The sequence below is a fragment of the Misgurnus anguillicaudatus genome, chromosome 21 (genome assembly GCF_027580225.2).
Source record: "Misgurnus anguillicaudatus chromosome 21, ASM2758022v2, whole genome shotgun sequence".
In the NCBI taxonomy this organism is placed as follows: domain Eukaryota; kingdom Metazoa; phylum Chordata; class Actinopteri; order Cypriniformes; family Cobitidae; genus Misgurnus; species Misgurnus anguillicaudatus.
The window spans coordinates 13257018-13278180 of record NC_073357.2 but is presented as its reverse complement, the minus strand read 5'-3'; the positions used below and the strand labels follow the sequence as shown (position 1 = coordinate 13278180).

At 38.2% G+C, this 21163-nt stretch overlaps 1 long non-coding RNA gene across 1 annotated transcript; it reads right to left on the bottom strand.

Moving 5' to 3' along the window:
* Positions 1 to 12854: 12854 nt before the first annotated feature.
* Positions 12855 to 17953, bottom strand: LOC129447207 (uncharacterized). The gene is made up of 4 exons (XR_012360280.1): positions 17127 to 17953; positions 16131 to 16195; positions 14252 to 15789; positions 12855 to 13302 (listed from the first exon to the last, which is right to left on the bottom strand). It is a non-coding gene; the product is annotated as an uncharacterized lncRNA (long non-coding RNA).
* Positions 17954 to 21163: the final 3210 nt, after the last annotated feature.

Genomic DNA, 21163 nt, shown 5'->3' with positions numbered 1-21163 from the left:
CAATACATGTGGTGCATTTTGAGAGTGAAAATGACGTCTATATCTATGATGAATTTTATGTTCTAACCATTTTGCAGTAACATCTTTGGTTGCATATATGAATGGTAATAGAGCACACAAGCCAAATACACATCATATATTCACAGAGTTCAGTATACATCAAAACACGTTTAATGTTTATGTAATAGAGATGTATTATTGATTACTAATCATTCGCACCCTGAATTTGAATGTGATACTGTAACATTAACATTACTGAAATTATTGTGTATTTTAAATTAGGTGCCTCTACAGGCAGTAAAGAGATTGTCTTTTGCATAGATGTATTGGCAGAGCATCTGTCACGCGAACCAGATCCACGAACCCCAAACAGGCGCGTGTGTGTGTGTGTGTGTGTGTGTGTGTTCGTTTTGATGCTGGGGTGCGCAGACTGGTTGGCCAGACAAAGCTCCGCGAGTGCAGAGTAGGTCAAGTCGGGCACAGCGCTTTTTGGTTTGGCCTTTATCATTTCAAAACATTGTTAGATTAATCTTAATTTTACATAAGCAAAACACACATATCGGCTACAAATGAACACCTGCAAGACGATTTGCAAAAAGATGCACACACAATAAATTTATTTAAATCCAAATATATTTTTTTTAAGTTGAGGGTACTTATAATTTTTAATTGAGTGTGCTTATATTTTATAAGTAATTTCAGATTATTATATTCATAATTGTAGCTAAACTATTTTGAGTAGAATTTATTTTATGTTCAGTACACTAAATTTAAATTTAATCTAATAGTTTTTTATCTCTTATTCTATCTTAACTTTCATTAATATTCAGACAAATAAAGCAAACCCAATATTTTCAATTTGTCCTTTAATAAGAGATTTTTGCTTTCCCAAACAAGAGTGCCAGTAACTCACCATTAGTCACAAAAACAAATAAACCATAGCTGGAAGACAGCAAATATTGTCTATACACAAGCACCACTCTTCTGAATGATTAGTAACCACAAAACTCAAAACAGAAACAAACACTCTTCTCAATCTCAAAGATAATTTAACATTAAACACTAAGAAGTCTTTCTTTTTTGTTAAAAACACATAAATTAGCGTTTAATTTCAAATTTTACTCTTCCCATGCAAAGTATGCTGGGAAGTACAAGTCCAATTCCCAGTTAGTTATATTTACTAAATAATTCAACTAATTTCAATGAAAATTATAAGAATTACTTTTTTTTTAGTTTTTTTAAAAAAGTTAAATTTACTTAAAAAGTGATTTTTTTTTTACAATGTATCATTCTTATGTAATTACACCGAAAGTGACAGAAGTGCAAGCCTTACAATGTTCAGTATTCCATATGTGGGGTTCATAGTAACAGGCAGAGGGCTTGTTGTAACACTTGCTAGCTGGACATTGTTTACATCTGTCTACAGTGTGATATATCCATCTATCAATCCATAATCCTTTAACCTTTCATCGATTATAAATGCATTTATAGATATATACACAATTAAGAATATACATTCATAATTAGGGCCCGAGCACACCGGGGTGTGAGGACCCTATTGTTCTTCAAGGAGTTATTAGGGCCCGAGCACCGAGGAGCAGGCCAGAATGGCCTGCACCGAAAGGTGCGAAGCCCTTTTGTTTTTGCTCGAATTTATTATTTTTTAGGGCCCGAGCACCGAGGAGCAGGCCAGAATGGCCTGCACCGAAAGGTGCGAAGCCCTATTGTTTTTGCTCGAATTTATTATTTTTTTTTTTATTTTTATTTTTTTTAACACTTTTGGGCATTTTGGGTGCCTTAACATACTCGAAAACTCTTGAATTTTGGCACAGACGTCAGAGTCGTCCGTCATTGCGAGCGTGCAAAGGCTGGAACACGGGCGTGGCACGGGGGCTCTGTAGCGCCCCTGTAATACAAAAACAAACATTGACGCACAGATCGTGCAAACATGTACGCACATGTACGAGAGTTGGTACGCATATAGAGCTCATCGACCCGAACAACTTTCGCCCTCTAACATTTAAGCTCCGCCCAACAGGAAGTCGGCCATTTTGGATTGTTTAAAAAATGTATGCATTGAACTTTTAAATACTCCTCCTAGAGGATGCATGCGATTGACACCAAAAGTGGTGAACATGATGTCGAGACATTGGACTTGCTAAATTGCGAAGGGATTTTAGATATCTCGAACGGTTCTGCCATGGCGAGCCGACAAAGTTGTGGCGAAATCAGAGAAACAGGAAGTGTCTAATATCTAAGGCAAAAAATGTCTTATTGTGATGCCATGCTGGGTGTTTGTTCGTCGGAAGATTCCGATTGCATCGATGTGCCTATTGTGAGGCTCGGCTATAGCGCCACCACCAGGCGCCAGGAAGTGAGTCAGTCATGAACTTTTAAATACTTGTCTTAGGGAATTCATACGATTGACACCAAACGTGGTGAACATGATGCTGAGACATTGGACTTGCTAAATTGTGAAGGGATTTTTGATATCTCGAACGGTGTTGCCATGGCGAGCCGTCAAATTTATGGCGAATTCAGAGAAACAGGAAGTGTATAATATCTAGAGCAAAATATGTCTTATTGGGATGAAACGCAGTGTGTATGTCCGGCCAAGGATTTCGATCGCATCGATGTGCCTATTGTGAGTCTCGGGTATAGCGCCACCAACAGGCACCAGGAAGTGGTGCAGTCACAAAAGGTGGATTTTTTGACAGTTGTATGTGGTGAACTTTTAAATACTCCTCCTAGGATTTTCATGCGATTGACACCAAAAGTGGTCAACATGATGCTGAGACATTGTAGATGATAAATTGCGAAGGGATTTTTGATATCTTAAACGCTGTTCCCATTGCAACACGTCAAACTTTACTTTCATTTTCAGGCATATTTAAGCACTTGGCATGCACTTTGGGTGCCTTAACATGCTCGAAAACACCGGGAATTTGGCACAGACCTCAAAGTCATTGGCCATTGGGACTGGGCAAACGCTGGAACACGGGCGTGGCAGTAGGGCTCTGTAGCGCCCCCTATAATGCAAAAAAAATTATTGGTGCACAAATCGGGCAAACATGTACGCACATGTACGAGAGTTGGTACATATATAGATCCCATCGACCAGAACAGCTTTCACAATCAAACCTATTAGCTCCGCCCAACAGGAAGTCGGCCATTTTGGATGGTTTCAAAAATGCATACAGTGAACTTTTGAATACTCCTTCTAGGGGATTCATGGGATTGACACCAAACGTGGTGAACATGATGCTGAGACATTGTAGACGCTAAATTGCGAAGAAATTTTTGACATCTCGAACGCTGTTCCCATGGCAACGCGTCAAACTTTACTTTTATTTCAGGCATATTTAAGGCTCTTGGCGTGCTTAGATTGATTTTAAATTTGGCATACACATCAGAGTTGTCAGCTGTTAAGTGTTGAAAAAAACGTCAGATAAAGGCGTGTCTATTTCGTGGCTCACTAGCGCCCTGTTTGTCTAAAATGTGGGGTTTCTTTTACCTACAGTACCTAAATGGATCAGCAGCAACATGAAATAGTCCACTAATATTTACCCACTTGATGCACATACCCACCGTACATCGTTTTCTCGAAGGCACCGTGTAGCGGTAAAATAACGTGCGAGGGCCCGCCATCGCTGCTTGCAGCTATATTTTTTTTTATTTTTTTCAACACTTGTGCTAATTTGGGAGCCTTAACATACTCGAAAAGTCTTGAAATTTGGCACACACGTTAGAGTCGCGTGCCACTAGGCTCATGCAAAGGCTGGAATACGGGCGTGGCAAGGGAGCTCTGTAGCGCCCCCTGTAATTCAAAAACAAACATTGGGGCACAGATCGGGCAAAAATGTACGCACATGTACGAGAGTTGGTACACATATAGATCTCATCGACCCGAACAACTTTCGCCCTCTAACATTTAAGCTCCGCTCAACAGGAAGTCGGCTATTTCGGATTGTTTAAAAAATGCATGCGGTGAACTTTTGAATACTCCTTCTAGGGGATTCATGGGATTGACACCAAACGTGGTGATCATGATGTCGAGACATTGTACTTGCTAAATTGCGAAGGGATTTTTGATATCTCGAACGGTTCTGCCATGGCGAAGCGACAAAGTCATGGCGAAATCAGAGAAACAGGAAGTGTCTAATATCTAAGGCAAAAAATGTCTTATTGTGATGACACGCGGGGTGTTTGTTCGTCTGAAGATTCCGATCGCATCGATGTGCCTATTGTGAGTCTCGGGTATAGCGCCACCACCAGGCGCCAGGAAGTGTGTCAGTCACAAAGGTGCATTTTTTTGACAGTTCCATCCGATGTTCTTTTAAATACTCCTTCTAGGATATTCATTCGATTGACACCAAAAGTGGTCGACATGATGCTGAGACATTGTAGATGATAAATTGCGAAGGGATTTTTGATATCTCGAATGCTGTTCCCATGGCAACGTGTCAAACTTTACTTTCATTTTAAAGGCATATTGAAGCCTTTCAGTTCCATGCAGTGAACTTTTAAATACTCCTTCTAGAATATTCATTCGATTGACACCAGAAGTGGTCAACATGATGCAGAGACATTGTAGATGATAAATTGCGAAGGAATTTTTGACATCTCGAACGCTGTTCCCATGGCAACCTGTCAAACTTTACTTTTATTTAAGGCTTTTTTAAGGCTCTTGGCGTGTTTGGATTAACTTTAAATTTGGCACACACATCAGAGTTGTTGGCAGTTAAGTGTTGACAAAAAGGTCAGATAAAGGGGTGTCTATTTAGCGGCTGACTAGCCCCCCCCCCCCCGTTTGTCTAAAATGTGGGGTTTCTTTTACCTACAGTCCCCAAATGGGTCAGTAACAACATTAAATAGCCCACTGATATTTACCCACTTGAGGCCCTTGCCCACCGTGCATCGTTTTCTCGGACGCACCGTGTAGCGGAAAAATAATGTGCGAGGGCCCGCCATCGCTGCTTGCAGCTATATTTATTATTTTTTTTCTTTTTCTCCGACTTCAGCGGGACTTTAGAGGGCCTAAACATACTCGAAAACTCATGAAATTTTGCACAGATGTCAAGAGTGATGAAAATTTACATGTGGTGTATGCTTTAGAATTAGGCGTGAGAAAATGGCTCTATAGCGCCACCTACAAATTTTCAACGAAGCAGCCCTCGGACTGTGTTTGACGTACAATTACGAAATTCGGTACGCATCTGTAGCATGACAAGACCTACAAAAAAGTCTCTTGGAGCGAAGCCGTAAACCAAACAGGAAGTCAGTTATTCTGAGTTATTTTTGTGATTTGGGCGCAGTTTTTGTCATTTCCAGGCGTCATACTTTAACTAACTCCTCCTACAGTTTTCGTCGGATCATCTTCATATTTGGTGAGTGTCATCTTAAGGCCTTTGTGATGCTAAATTGCGAAGGATTTGACTCTACGTAAAAATTTGTGTCGGTTCTGGCCCGACAAAGTTTGATGTTTTCCAATGAAACAGGAAGTTGCTGGAACTCATGCATACAGTGTCCAATCTGTCCCAAATTTCACATGATTGCTAAGAGTCCTGACCTGAACACATCTACATAACAATTTTCATTTATAGCCATAGCGCCACCAGCTGGCAACCTGAAGGAGCATGTTTTAGCGCCACTTTCAAATATTGAATGAAGCAGCCCTTGGACTGTGTTTAACTTACATGTACGAATTTCGGTATGCTCATGTATTATTACAAGCCCTACAAAAAAGTCTCTTGGAGCAACGCCCTAAACCAAACAGGAAGTCAGCTATTTTGAATTATTTCTCAGATTTTGGCTCAGTTTTTCTCATTTCCAGCAGTCATACTTTAACTAACTCCTCCTACAGTTTTCGTCGGATCATCATCATATTTGGCGAGTCTCATCTTAAGGCCTTTGTGATGCTAAATTGCGAAGGATTTGATTCTATATTAAAATTTGTGTCTATTTCGGCCAGCCAAAGTTTGATGTTTCGCTATGAAACAGGTTGCTGGAACTCAGGCATACAGTGTCCGATCTGTCCCAAACTTCACATGATTGCTAAGAGTCATGATCTGAACACATCTACATGTCAATAGTCACTTATGGTTATAGCGCCACCAGCTGGCAACAGGAAGTGACATGTTTACAATGATTATCCAATGTCTGATTTGTCCCAAACTTCACATGATTAATAAGAGTCCTGGACTGAACACATCTACATGTCAATAGTCACTTATGGTTATAGCGCCACCAGCTGGCAACAGGAAGTGACATGTTTACAATGATTATCCAATGTCTGATCTGTCCCAAACTTCACATGATTAATAAGAGTCCTGGACTGAACACATCTACATGTCAATAGTCACTTATGGTTATAGCGCCACCAGCTGGCAACAGGAAGTGACATGTTTACAATGATTATCCAATGTCTGATCTGTCCCAAACTTCACATGATTAATAAGAGTCCTGGACTGAACACATCTACATGTCAATAGTCACTTATGGTTATAGCGCCACCAGCTGGCACCAGGAAGTGACATGTTTACAATGATTATCCAATGTCCGATCTGTCCCAAACTTCACATGATTAATAAGAGTCCTGGACTGAACACATCTACATGTCAATAGTCACTTATGGTTATAGCGCCACCAGCTGGCAACAGGAAGTGACATGTTTACAATGATTATCCAATGTCTGATCTGTCCCAAACTTCACATGATTAATAAGAGTCCTGGACTGAACACATCTACATGTCAATAGTCACATATGGTTCTAGCGGCACCAGCTGGCAAGAGGAAGTGACATGTTTACAATGATTATCCAATGTCCGATCTGTCCCAAACTTCACATGATTAATAAGAGTCCTGGACTGAACACATCTACATGTCAATAGTCACTTATGGTTATAGCGCCACCAGCTGGCAACAGGAAGTGACATGTTTACAATGATTATCCAATGTCTGATCTGTCCCAAACTTCACATGATTAATAAGAGTCCTGGACTGAACACATCTACATGTCATTAGTCACTTATGGTTATAGCGCCACCAGCTGGCAACAGGAAGTGACATGTTTACAATGATTATCCAATGTCTGATCTGTCCCAAACTTCACATGATTAATAAGAGTCCTGGAGTGAACACATCTACATGTCAATAGTCACTTATGGTTATAGCGCCACCAGCTGGCAACAGGAAGTGACATGTTTACACTGATTATGCAATGTCTGATCTGTCCCAAACTTCACATGATTAATAAGAGTCCTGGACTGAATACATCTACATGTCAATAGTCACTTATGGTTATAGCTCCACCAGCTGACAACAGGAAGTGACATGTTTACACTGATTATGCAATGTCTGATCTGTCCCAAACTTCACATGATTAATAAGAGTCCTGGAGTGAACACATCTACATGTCAATAGTCACTTATGGTCATAGCGCCACCAGCTGGCAACAGGAAGTGACATGTTTACACTGATTATGCAATGTCTGATCTTTCCCTAACTTCACATGATTAATAAGAGTCCTGGACTGAACACATCTACATGTCAATAGTCACTTATGGTTATAGCGCCACCAGCTGACAACAGGAAGTGACATGTTTACACTGATTATGCAATGTCTGATCTGTCCCAAACTTCACATGATTAATAAGAGTCCTGGACTGAACACATCTACATGTCAATAGTCACTTATGGTCATAGCGCCACCAGCTGGCAACAGGAAGTGACATGTTTACACTGATTATGCAATGTCTGATCTTTCCCTAACTTCACATGATTAATAAGAGTCCTGGACTGAACACATCTACATGTCAATAGTCACTTATGGTTATAGCGCCACCAGCTGACAACAGGAAGTGACATGTTTACACTGATTATGCAATGTCCGATCTTTCCCTAACTTCACATGATTAATAAGAGTCCTGGACTGAACACATCTACATGTCAATAGTCACCAGTGTTGGGCAAGTTACTAAAAAATTAGTAATTAGTTACAGTTACTAATTACTTCTTTTAAAAGTAACTGAATTACTCTACCGGTTACTGTATATCAAAAGTAATTAGTTACTTAGAAAAGTAACTTTTAAGTTACTTTTATGTTTGCTTTTTAAATGTAAATATGAACAGTACTGAACAGTCAAACAGTAAAATGATATGGACGGGCTATTTTACACGTAAGACTCTAATATATCACATACTGTAGGAGCCTATTTTGCTTTAGATTCAACCTTTGAATATTTTTGTTAGAAATTATCTTAATATTTAAACTTAGTTTATTTATGTATATCATTTAGACCATTTAGACAAATATTCTGCATGTTTACAAAAATATAAAATGTGTTAAAATTGTGTAGTGTCTCTTTAAAAATTTGGAGACAATTGTGTCAACATGTCAAATTTTCTCAAATAAATTATAATTTTTCTGATTTCATATTATTTTAATAAGTTAGAAACGTCTCCGCTGTGTCCTGCTGACAGGCACGATGCGTGTGCAGCAGATGAGGCAAATTATGGGTCCTCCGAAGGTTAGACCGTCTCATTTCAGTTCTCTTCGCGAACTTCTGAGCGCCTTGAATGGGCCAGTGCTCACCTTTTATTGCATGCTTAGTAGGGTGCAGCACTTGAATTGGAACACAGCTTGTGAAGCTTGCCACAGGGACTGCGCTCTTTGGTCATATATTGTTTGTTTTCTGTTGGATTTAAATGATACACAGGATTAAAGGAAGATATTTATTCAGAAAACGGAGTAGGCTACGTGGATTGTTTTGTCGGACGAACACAGAGCGAGTGGATTGTTTTGTCAGATGGACACAGAGCGAGTGGATTTTTTGTTCGGATACGGAGAGACTGAAACTAAAACTAAAAGCGAGCTCACACATACTATGGAGTTTTAACACGGGTGTACACCGCAGTGTGAATATTTTAGTGGAAACAACAATTGCGGATCATTCTCTTCCATGAAGCCGATGTAAACATCTAAGAATATATGAACATTTCTTAGATTTATTACCTTTGTGGACTACAAATGCAAGTTGATGTCATACTGCGATTGCTTGGTGAAGATAATTTACAAACATGAGACCGGATGGATTATGACTTGCGCACAATTTTTAAACAAAGGTATGTTGTCCCGTTTAGATTTTTCATGTTCATTCTATATGCACTGTCAGCTATGATGAAGTGTAATGAATCATTGCGCCGCCAACTACAGTCCTGCGACATCAGATATGTCTTGTCTATTTTTTACAAAATAGAGTAACGCGCGTAACGAACTCATTTAAATTTCAGTAATTGTAATTGCGTTACTTGATTTAAAAAAATAGTGGAGTTACAGTAACGCGTTACTCCCATCACTGATAGTCACTTATGATGCCAATAGTCAGTTACGGTCATAGCGCCACCAGCTGGTAACAGGAAGTAACATGTTTACAATGATAATGCAATGTCGGATTTGTCCCAAACTTCACATGATTGATAAGAGTCCTGGACAGAACACATCTACGTGCCAATATTTACATGTAGTCACTCATACACACACACACTCGCTCACTCACTCTCTCTCTCTCATGCTATCTTACACGATGCTACCTCGCTGTCATTTGTAATTAGCAACAGGAAATGTGGCACATTATACTACACTTTTAAATGGTTCACCTATGTTTACATGCTTAAATGCCTATTTACTACTGTTCCCTTTAATTCTTCTCATGCCACGGCGTGGCGGTGTCAGGTGTGCGAGGGCCCTTCCATCACTGCTTGCAGTTTTAATGTGTAATTGTTTCCCCTGAAATTGTATGTATTTACAGGTGCAATTTTTATTAATAATTTGAATAAAGCATTTACATTTTTTTCATTACGACTAATATACTTGAAGTTGCAACACCGTTGTGCAAAATCTTTTTGTGCAAAAAATTGTAATCCTAGGTCACTCTAAAAATGTGCTTAAAAGTGGTTCACTGGTCGTAATCATATAGGGGACCATTTTTGAGCTATATAGCAGCTATGACGGGTTCTCCAACCTTTTTATGAGAAAGGGCTATTACAATGAATAAAACAATCTGGAGGGCTACTTTTTTTATATAGTCTACTCAAAACTTTTTTGTTTTACTTGTTGATTTTATTTAATTGTACTTGTTGATATGGTTTAATACAAGCTAATATAAATTATGTAATAAATAAATATTGGAATTGAGGCTTTTAATAGAATGCGCTTTGGCGAGCATCTCACAAACCTGCGGGCAGACCACTGAGCTAACCCATATTATCCTATGTAGAACCAAGTGGTGCTAAAGTGGTGCATCGCCTACGGTACATTCTCTATGGGTGTCATAGCACTTAAAAAGGTTATGATGTTTTAGAACTATTTACACTGAAAAAAAATGATTAATTGAATTTAATCAATTTTTTACACAATAATAATAATCGTTTTTCATTTGAATCCTTTAATTTTTCATATTTATAAACGTTTGTGTTTTTCATCTCGTTTATAGGCGCATATTACTAATGCGCTCCTTAAGTTCTTTAGACTTCAGGAGCCATATGGCCCTATCATACACACGGCGCAATGCTAGCGAAAAGCGCGACGCAAGTGTTTATTGCTAGTTTCAATGCGGCACAGTTATCATTTTCACTATTACATTGTTTAAATAGCAAATGCATTTGCGCCCATGAGCGTTCAGGGCTGGGATTCCCGATAACGATTGAACTTAGCACTTAAGAGCACTTTCTACGAGCTACTTTACGAACATTCCTTGTTCATTTACGTGCGTCTCCCAAAGATGCACGTAAAACGATTACTCCCAGCTGGGTTTAAGTGCTACTTAAGAGTCGCTATCCGTTTGTCAAGTGCTAAAATGTCACCTATAGAATGACTCGAATTTGTAGCAGAAGCTTGTTTAGGCTAATTATTTTCAGCCGATGTGCACTAATAATTTCAATATTATTATTCATAATTGTTTAATGACTTTTTAAAAAAAAATGTAATAATTTATGCATAATGAAATATTATTTTCCGTATTTAGTTAGAAGTCGTCCCACCGCTAAATGCCCTCTGCATTTAATATTTTAGTTTAGATTATTATTATTATTTTTTGTCTTTATTAAGAGATTAAAATCTCTTATCTCCTGTTTGAACAAATATTTTTATATAATATTTTTATAAATATTTTAAGAGTACAAATCTTTTCTTGCATATTTGAAAATTATTCATTGAAATAACACTAATCTTTTAGATCAATATTGAATAAAGGGTATTGATAGTAACTATTACTTTAATTGTTACAATACAAACATAACAACCATGCACATGTGTATGTTTTTTCTATTACTATATGGTACATTTGTATTAAAACCACAGTAAGTGCCAATATGCAAAACACTAATCTGCTTAAAATACATAATTTAAAGAGATATTTTTAGGAACCGCCACATTCCTGGGCCGGGTTTCCCAAAAGCATCGTAAGGCTAAGTTGATCGTAAAAACGATCGTACGATTCATCTTAAAATTACGGGCCGTTTCCCAAAAGCTTCGTAACTTAAGTAGGACTTGAAAATCAACGTAGATCTACGAGTGCTCTGGAGTAATCGTTTATTCATCGTAAGACAACAGAGTTAGAAGGTCACCTGCAGGACAACCAGCAAATTGCACTCCAGCAATGACGATAATGTAATGTTTTAAATCTATATAGATTTATTGGGTTCTTCTTTGTTTATTTGTTTAAATTATTTTAATATAATATATTTAAAATTAAAATGAGAAATAAAATTTAAATGACTAAACATAAATTAATAAAGAAGGAAAACATATTTGGTAAATTTTGGTAAAAGTTGGTACTAGCAAATTGATAAATGGTTCTTACCAATTGCTTCTATAATTAATTTACAGTAAAAATAATTGTTTTCAAAAGAAATGGCATCTGATTAAGGAAAGCAAATAAATATGTACGGTACAATGCAATATTCCCTAATAATAAATAAACATAGATAATAAAAAACAAATAATAATAATAATCTAAATCATACATAAAATGCAGAAGGCATTCCGCAGTGGGACGAGTCCCAACCAAACACGGAAAATAATATTTCATTATGCACAAATTATTAAAACATTTTGATAATTTGAAACAAATAATTGTTTAATGACTAAATTTTATAATATTTAGTCATTAAACAATAATGAAAAATATATATTTTTTAAAGTTAGTGCACATCAGCTGAAGATCATTAGCCTAAACAAGCTTCTGCTACAAATTCGAGTCATTCTAAAGGTGACATTTCAGCACTTGACAAATGGATAGCAACTCGTAAGTAAGTAGCACTTAAAACCCAGCTGCGAGCGATCGTTTAACGTGCATCTTTGGGAAACGAGTGTTCGTTAAGTAGCTCGTAGAAAGCGCTCTTAAGTGCTGAGTTCAATCGTTATCGGGAAACCCGGCCCTGGTAAAATCCAATCTTAGTTCAGGTGTTTTTTTCTTTTGAAACTTCCGTGTTCCTAAAGAGCCTTGTCTGATGATGCCGAAATGCAACACGGGTCAGATGAAGGACGATAACCCAGACATGGGAGTCCGCCAACAAACGTTACAAAGCGGACCTTATGCCGACGTCCCCGGAAGGTCCTCCAGCGAACGTTACAATGAGGACCAACTGCGGACGTCCCGGAAGGTCCGCCAGCGAACGTTACAATGAGGACCAATTGCGGACGTCCCCGCAAGGTCCGCCAGCGAACGTTACAATGCGGACCAATTGCGGACGTCCCCACAAGGTCCGCCAGCGAACGTTACAATGCGGACCTTATGCGGACCTAAACGGACGTTCACAACGTCCGGGGGACGTCCCCTGTTTGCTGGGATCTCTAATTTTCCACACACAGCATGAAGCTATAACAATTCTATGTCCTGGTCCCAGAACACCATATTGCCAGACAACAAAGTTCCTATATGCAGCATAACGAAACTGTCTGTGACTTTCTCCCATTTGCTGGATGTCCACCTCTGCCCTTAGGTCATTCCAGATTCGCCTGGCCAGTCTTAGCACACCTTCCTGCAAGATGTATAGCTCCACGTGTGGCAATAGTGATGTGCAGTTTTGTGGTTGTTGTTGACAGCATTTCTGTTCCAGCAATGTTGGCATATTTCTGCAGTTTCTACAGACACACCAGCTGGGTGCCTGTGGATGAGGAGGTCCTGGTGGAGGGGGATCAGGGGTGAGACTCATGAGGTCAAAGATGAGACTAGGTTCACGAGTGAGGCATCTTTGTAGAAGCTGTTGGCAGTCATCTAATGTCAGTCTCTTTATCCTATCCTGTAAAAACAAAATCACACTTAGACAATGTTCTCTTAGTAGCCCTTTGACACATACAACTTTCAACTCCATAGTGCAGTGTTCTTCATTGCACGGCTCGCGAGCCGCATGCGGCTCGGCAAGCTTTAATTTGTGGCTCACATGGCATTGTAATATAATACAGTGATATGATCATGCAGGCATGCGTTTTTTCTGTTTTTTCTGCTCCGGACGCTAACTTTGTTAGAAACCCATACCTATTAGATCAAGATGCACGTCGAGAACCGTGTTCAATCACATGCAGCTCTTGCACAGAGCGATCGTCATATGACATCAAAGTACCGTGAGATCAGACTGCTTGTTATGCTTTCGAATTGCTCTCGCGGCACAGATGTCACTCGACAACCGTTCTGTGCAGCGCCGCATGAAATTACGAGAAAGGTGGCCCCCTGGTGGTTTGGGGGGTACTGCATAAGCATATTATAAGAATGCTTAGCATTAAAATCCTTTTTTTGTCATTAAGGGAAATCATATTGTCTCAGACTGGTAAATGATAAAGAATGATTTGCCCTTGTATTTATTGCATTGCAACAGATTGACGGATTGATAGGCAGACATGCTATTTATGACTGCATGTAACTTTTGATACTTTGCGGTAAAGGCGGCTCTCCTATTGACCCTGACCTATCAGTGTGGCTCTCATGAAAAAAATAGTGAAGACCACTGCCATAGTGTAACAGGCAAACTGAATTCATTTGTGAAAACTTTTTCTAATAAAAGGAATAAGGCAGTACACTTTTCAATGTTTTCACTGTTGCACACTGTCTGCCTTGCAATGTATTAGGGAGCATTACAATAGGAAAGATAACGTGTCACAATAGTAGTGCTTGTACTAAAAGAGTTTGTAAGTAAGAAATACATGTATAGTGAAACAAAAATGACGATTTAGCGATTATGTATGTACACATACCTCCTCAATTGCCATCCTCTGTTTATGAAGCTCTTCAACCCTTAGGAAGTCCTCCCGTGACAGGTCAACGAGCAGACGGCCACGACCTCTAGCCCGACCGCTTCCTCTCCCTCTCCCACGGCCGCATTCTCCCCGCTCTCGGCTGGTGCTGGTGCTTGCTCTTGCGCCCCTGCCCCGACCTCGTCTCCCTCGGGCTCTAGGCGCACCCCCCCACTACATCTTGGTTGGGATTAACCGGGCACGGGCTCGTAGTCAATATCAGATCCCACAAGACTCTCTTCTTGAAAGCTCTAAACGCACCGGCAATAAAAAACAACAACTTAAATGCTAGAAAATAGCTTGTTTATTGGCCTGTAGCATAATAAAGTTAGCTATAGAGATGCTTGTCGTTATTAGATTTTCACTTACCTGTGGTGAGTCTGACATAGTGGGAAAAAGTGCAAATATTCACTTGTAAAGTAGCTTTTTTCTGCGTTGTGCGATGCCGACAGCAACTTGTAAACAAAGCGTGCACGAGGCGGCTCGTTCACGCTCTCTCGTGCACATGATTAATAGGCGTTACCTCTCTGGAGAAGGTAGAGTATTGCGCATGTGCATTTTTTAAAAAAGTGGAGGGGCGGTTATTTTCAAAAATTCGCGAAAATCTTCCGCTATACCTTTAACCATTTATGGCATTAATATTCTGGGTTTTGGGTTATTCTTGCTGGGTTATTTTTTTATCATGTGCTTTATTGTAAATCAAGACCATTGTTAACAGCAAATAAATGTTTATTTGACTACAAAATAACTACAAACTCTTACATTTTTACAGTTGGAAGTTGCAAAATCATTTAAAGGACTGCTTACCGACCCAAGTATAAATATATTTATAAAATATCATAAATTATGCACATTGAAGTAACAATGTAACAGGTTGAATCAATTCGTTTAAATTTAAGACAGAATTTGTAATTTTACAGTATATAAATGAAATACTGAAATGTACATAAACAAAACTACAGCAGTGTAAGAAAAGAAACAATGTAATTGTTAAATTAAAAGTAAAATCATTCATAGATGTGTAAAGGTTTTTTACAGAACAAATGTTTTAAGTTTCACAGAATGGAATGTATTTGACTAAAAATACTTCAATTATTAAAGTTACTCGTCGCGAACAAAGATGTGCAAAGGAATGGAACAGGAGAGGATTCATCCATTTGAAAAATGACAGACTACAGGAATTCCCATAGAAGCACATTGCCTGGGGTATTTATTTTCAAGCACTTAAAATGCCTTTAAACCATAGACTGTAAAAAATATGCAAGTAGTGTCCGTGACATCACCCATTTGTTTGTGAAGAGCATTTTTGAAGCTAAAAGTAGGCGGTGCGTGCCGTCGCCATCTTGGCCGAATTGCAGTTTAAGTCACTTCCGCATTCAGAGAGACTGATTGAGAAAAAACATTGAGAGATCTGCTGCATGTTTCCCAGGGCCAGGACGAAAGGAAAGGGTTTTCGAGGATTTTGTCCAGAGAAGAAATTCCACCACATTTGTTGCAATCTACAAAAGAGGAAAAAACTTTTAGTAGTCTGAACTGAATGATCAGATTTAAGTATTCAGAATTGTGAATTATACATTTTATAAAAAAATATAAGGCTTCCTTTTGCATCCCTGGCCGCATTACCACCACGTGCAAGATTTTTTTTCCAAAACTGCAATGGCCTGTCGTCGGTTTGCATAAGACTTTGGTGTTACACTCCTTTAACTGTTGTGCCAACAACAAAGGCTGCAAACCACACAGACTGACAAATAGGATGAAAGTGCTGCAGAACTAAAATGCAGCAGATAAATAAGACATTCCCAATACATTTTAAATAGGAATTATTAAAAGTTATACTTACTGGCTGAAGTTGTATGAAGGTCTTGCTAGCCTCATCAATGGATGGACGTAAAAACTCTGCACACTCTAAAAAAAGAATGGGAAAACAAAATCACCTCTAATCTCTGCAAAAAACATATTATCTCTGATACAGTATCAGCCACAGATCAGAGGGTTGGTCAATATAAATTTGAAATCACAGGAGACAACCCAAAAATATTATGAAATGAATATAAAATAGTAACTAAATACGACTCAATAACACATCTAATTTCATATAACACACATGTTTGTTAACTGATAGTCACTTCCACGCAGCCTCCGTCTTGGTGACAAATACGTTTATGTTTTCAAGTTCATGTCCAAACACTTAAATTATTTTTACATTTTAAAAGAGAGGAACAAGCAAAATACATACAAGACACCGGTTCTTGGAAACGCTGTTTCGTTTTCATTTATCGACACGTTACCTGTCGTACCGACTGTGAAGTGAGTGTGCTGCTTGTCCCTGCCTCAGTGACAGAGTAGACGCTGGCTCCGTGATCCTCCGCCGCCGGTAACATGTCTTCGCGCCCTGTCTTTACATATCGAATGACAAGAAAGCAACTCGTTTGTCGCTAAATTTAATTTAACAGCGTCCCTATCGCTTAGCTGGGAAAGGGAAAACTGTGCGCATGTTTGACACAATAAGCCGAAGTGGGGGTTGCCGAGGTCGACTCGGTTCCGGTTTTGACTCGCTTTGTTAAAGGCTTACAGAAATTGTCATGAGTTAACGTAATCAACCGTGTGATGGGGATTTTGTAACATCGATTTTATTAATTTTATTAAAATGCAATATCAAACATCTTAGAACGATTATTCGAGTCAATTTGTGTAAATGGCGATCTGAGGTAACAGTCGTCATTCCTCCGAATTACACCCGTCGTCTTAGTCTGTATAAATTAACACGTTGCTGTCTCGCAAAAAGTTATAATCTTGTTTATATTCATGAAATGTTCACAAAAACATATAAACCTACCTTGAAACAACTGCTTCCAGTGACTCTGTCCTTTCACGACGACCGTTGCTGAGCACATTCAAACATCAAGGGGGCGAAGCACATGAGCCTCTTCAAACAACCCAGCATAATAACCCAGCAGTTTTAACCCAACACCTAGAAAACTGAAACTACCCAAAAAGTGTTTAAAATGTAAAAAAAAAAACCAGCAAAACAACCCAACAGACTCAACCCAGCATTTTAGGTTAAAAAATAACCCAGCCATTTTTAGAGTGTTAATGATTGGCCTTTTTTTCCAAAAGACATGCTCTTGTCAAAGCTATTTTTCTATCAGCTTGTGCTGAATGTGTATTTAGCAACTGTCTGGCTTCTATAATTTGATCTGAGCTAACCACAGCATATCCTGTGTTAGTTTTGCCTGTGCTATCTTTATAACACGAACCATCTACAAACCACACTTCTCCTTTTTCTAATGGTTTGTCTTATATTACCTCTCTGAATGGAAATGTGTGGTTGTGAGATTAGCACAGTCATACAAGACATATGTCGAGCAGGTGATAAGAACTTCAGTTTAGTTTTTAAAAGTAAAATATCTACAGCATGTGTAATTAAAAATGTCAAATGGTAAAATAAAATAATTTCAGCTGATACTTCTACAGCCACTGCTGCACAAACTGCTTGTACACAGGGTGGTAGTGCTGATATACCATACCATATCTAATGAAAATCTACAGGTCCTAACTTTGTGCCATGTTTTTGTTACAACACGTAAGCCATTAATTCCATTCTTCAATCTAACACAGTTAAAAAACTAATTCTTGTTTGATCTTATCAAAAACACCACCCTTATGCAACAAAAATATACTGCAGTATATTGGAAAATATCATGTAATATATACTGCAATATATTACATACATTTAGAATATATGTATCAATATATTACATACATTTAGAATATATGTATCAACATATTACTCCATATATTGCCAATATATACTGCAATATGTTACATACATTTAGAATATATGTATCAACATATTACTCCATATATTGCCAATATATACTGCAATATATTACATACATTTAGAATATATGTATCAATATATTACATACATTTAGAATATATTATCAACATATTACTCCATATATTGCCAATATATTCTGTAATATATTACATACATTTAGAAAATATGTATCAATATATTACATACATTAAGAATATATGTATTGATATATTACATACATTAAGAATATATGTATTGATATATTACATACATTAAGAATATATATATATCAACATATTACTCCATATATTGGCAATATATACTGCAATATATTACATACATTTAGAATATATGTATCAACACATTACTCCATATATTACCAATATATACTGCAATATATTACATACATTTAGAATGTATGTATCAACATATTACTACATATATTTCCAATATATTATGGGATATATTAAATAGTATAATGAGATGTATTTATTCAATATATGAAAACGGCAATAATTGCAGTATTGTATAATATACTGCAATATATCACTTACATATATATAATATATTCTTATATAATATATCATGATATATATTACTATGTCAATTTCACAATATATGGAGACACATGAAATATATTGTCATGTAATATATTAAGAAATAAGGGCATAAGGGCATTCACTTCTACAGTCAACTGCACTTCCTCTTTCAATGCAACCCTTTTTTTTTTCAAAAGATCTTGCGCTTCCTCTAGATTTCTCATGTCTAGAGTGTAATAATATTCTAACTGAGAGCTGTCATAGCTGTCTGGGTTTTTATTTGAAGAATAAGCTGCTTGCATGCCTCCTTTCACAGAAATTAAACTAATACATCAAATCTCTTCCTAACAAATTAACAGCGTATTTTGGCGATATGACTACAGGGGCATAAATATCTTTAGATTTTTTGCTATCCCTGAAATGCAATTTTCTTCTTTTTGTCATGTGAAATTTTTTCGACATGTCTTGCCCAGCTTTTTAAATCTGTTAGGCTGACAGTGTCAAAAGCTACAGTGTTTTCTGATAAATCCAGATATTTCTGAATGGTAACCTTGCATCAGAGCATTTTTTTTTAAATAATTGCTACTGATGTGGACCCTCTGGATTATCAGCAAACACAATGCCAGTATGCGCTTTTAATTATTTTTCAAAACGCACTGCAAAATCATCTACCAGTTCATTCTTTTTTGTTTAACTTCTGCTAAAGCTCAATAGTTAGCCTTTCTCTTAAACATGGTTCTCATGTGTTCCTATAGGGGCTCAAAAGTTTTGTAAGTTGGCATCATTATAAGGTACTGCCTCTCCGTTTACATTTCTCCCCGTGAAATCATCTCTAATTAGGGCCCGAGCATCGAGGAGCAGGCCAGAATGGCCTGCACCGAAAGGTGCGAAGCCCTATTGTTTTTGCTCTGATTTATTTTATTTAATTTTTTACGTTTCTGGGCAATTTGGGTGCCTTAACGTACTCGAAAACTCTTGGAATTTGGCACAGACGTCAGAGTCGTTGGCCATTAGGACCGGGCAAAGGCTGGAACTCCGGCGTGGCAGGGGGGCTCTGTAGCGCCCCCGTAATGCAAAAAAAAACATTGTTGCACAGAACGGGCAAACATGTACGCACATGTACGAGAGTTGGTACGCATATAGATCTCATTGCCCTCTAACATTTAAGCTCCGCCCAACAGGAAGTCGGCTATTTTGGATTGTTTAAAAAATGCATGCGGTGAACTTTTAAATACTCCTCCTAGGGGATTAATGCGAATGACACCAAACGTGGTGAGCATGATGTCGAGACATTGTACTTGCTAAATTGCGAAGGGATTTTTGATATCTCAAACGGTTCTGCCATGGCAAGGCGACAAATTTATGGCGAATTCAGAGAAATAGGAAGTGTCTATTATCTAAAGCAAAAAATATCTTATTGGGATGATACGCAGTGTGTTTGTTCGGCCAAGGATTCCGATCACATCGATGTGCCTATTGTGAGTCTCGGGTATAGCGCCACCAACAGGCGCCAGGAAGTGTTGCAGTCACAAAGGTTGATTTTTTTGACAGTTCCATGTGATGTGCTTTTAAATACTCCTCCTAGAATGTTTAAGCGATTGACACCAAAAGTGTTCACCATAATGCCAAGACATTGTAGATGATAAAATGCGAAGGGATTTTTGATATCTCGAACGTTGTTCCCATGGCAACGCATCAAACTTTACTTTCATTTTAAAGGCATATTTAAGCCCTTCAGTTGCATGCAGTGAACTTTTCAATACTCCTTCTAGGATATTCATGCGATTGACACCAAACATGGTGATCATGATGCCGAGACATTGTAGATGATAAATTGTGAAGGGAATTTTGATATCTCAAACGGTGTTGCCATGGCTATGCATCAAAGTTTACTATTATTTCAGGAATATTGAAGCCTCTTGGCATGCTTAGATTAACTTCAAATTTGGCACACACATCAGAGTTGTCAACTGTTAAGTGTTGACAAACAGGTCAGACATAGGTGTGTCTCTTAAGTCACTCAGTAGTGCCCCCGTTTGTCTAAAATGTGGGGTTTCTTTTACCTTCAGTGCCCAAATGTGTCAGTAACAATATTAAATTGCCCACTGATATTTAACCACTTGATGCCCTTGCCCACCGTGCATCGTTTTCTCGGAGGCACCGTGTAGCGGTAAAAAAAACGTGCGAGGGCCCGCCATCACTGCTTGCAGCTATATTTTTTCCATTGTAAGTTTAACGCTGCCTGCATTATTTCATTTTCTTTTTGTTCTACCTGCGCAATGGATTCCTCTATGTCTTCCTTATATGGGGGTAACATCTCTACAGCTCTTGGCATTCTATAGCTGTCCAGGGCCTATATACAAGGACGAAAGGGTCCTTGCCTTCACCTATCTTAAGGTTTGCTACTTGGATCATGGGGAAAGTGTCTATAGTAACAGTTTCTGCCATTTTATTTATGGAGGAAAAAGTTAAAGCCATCTTTAAAGGTGTTGATCATGTTACTCTTCGGCTGAG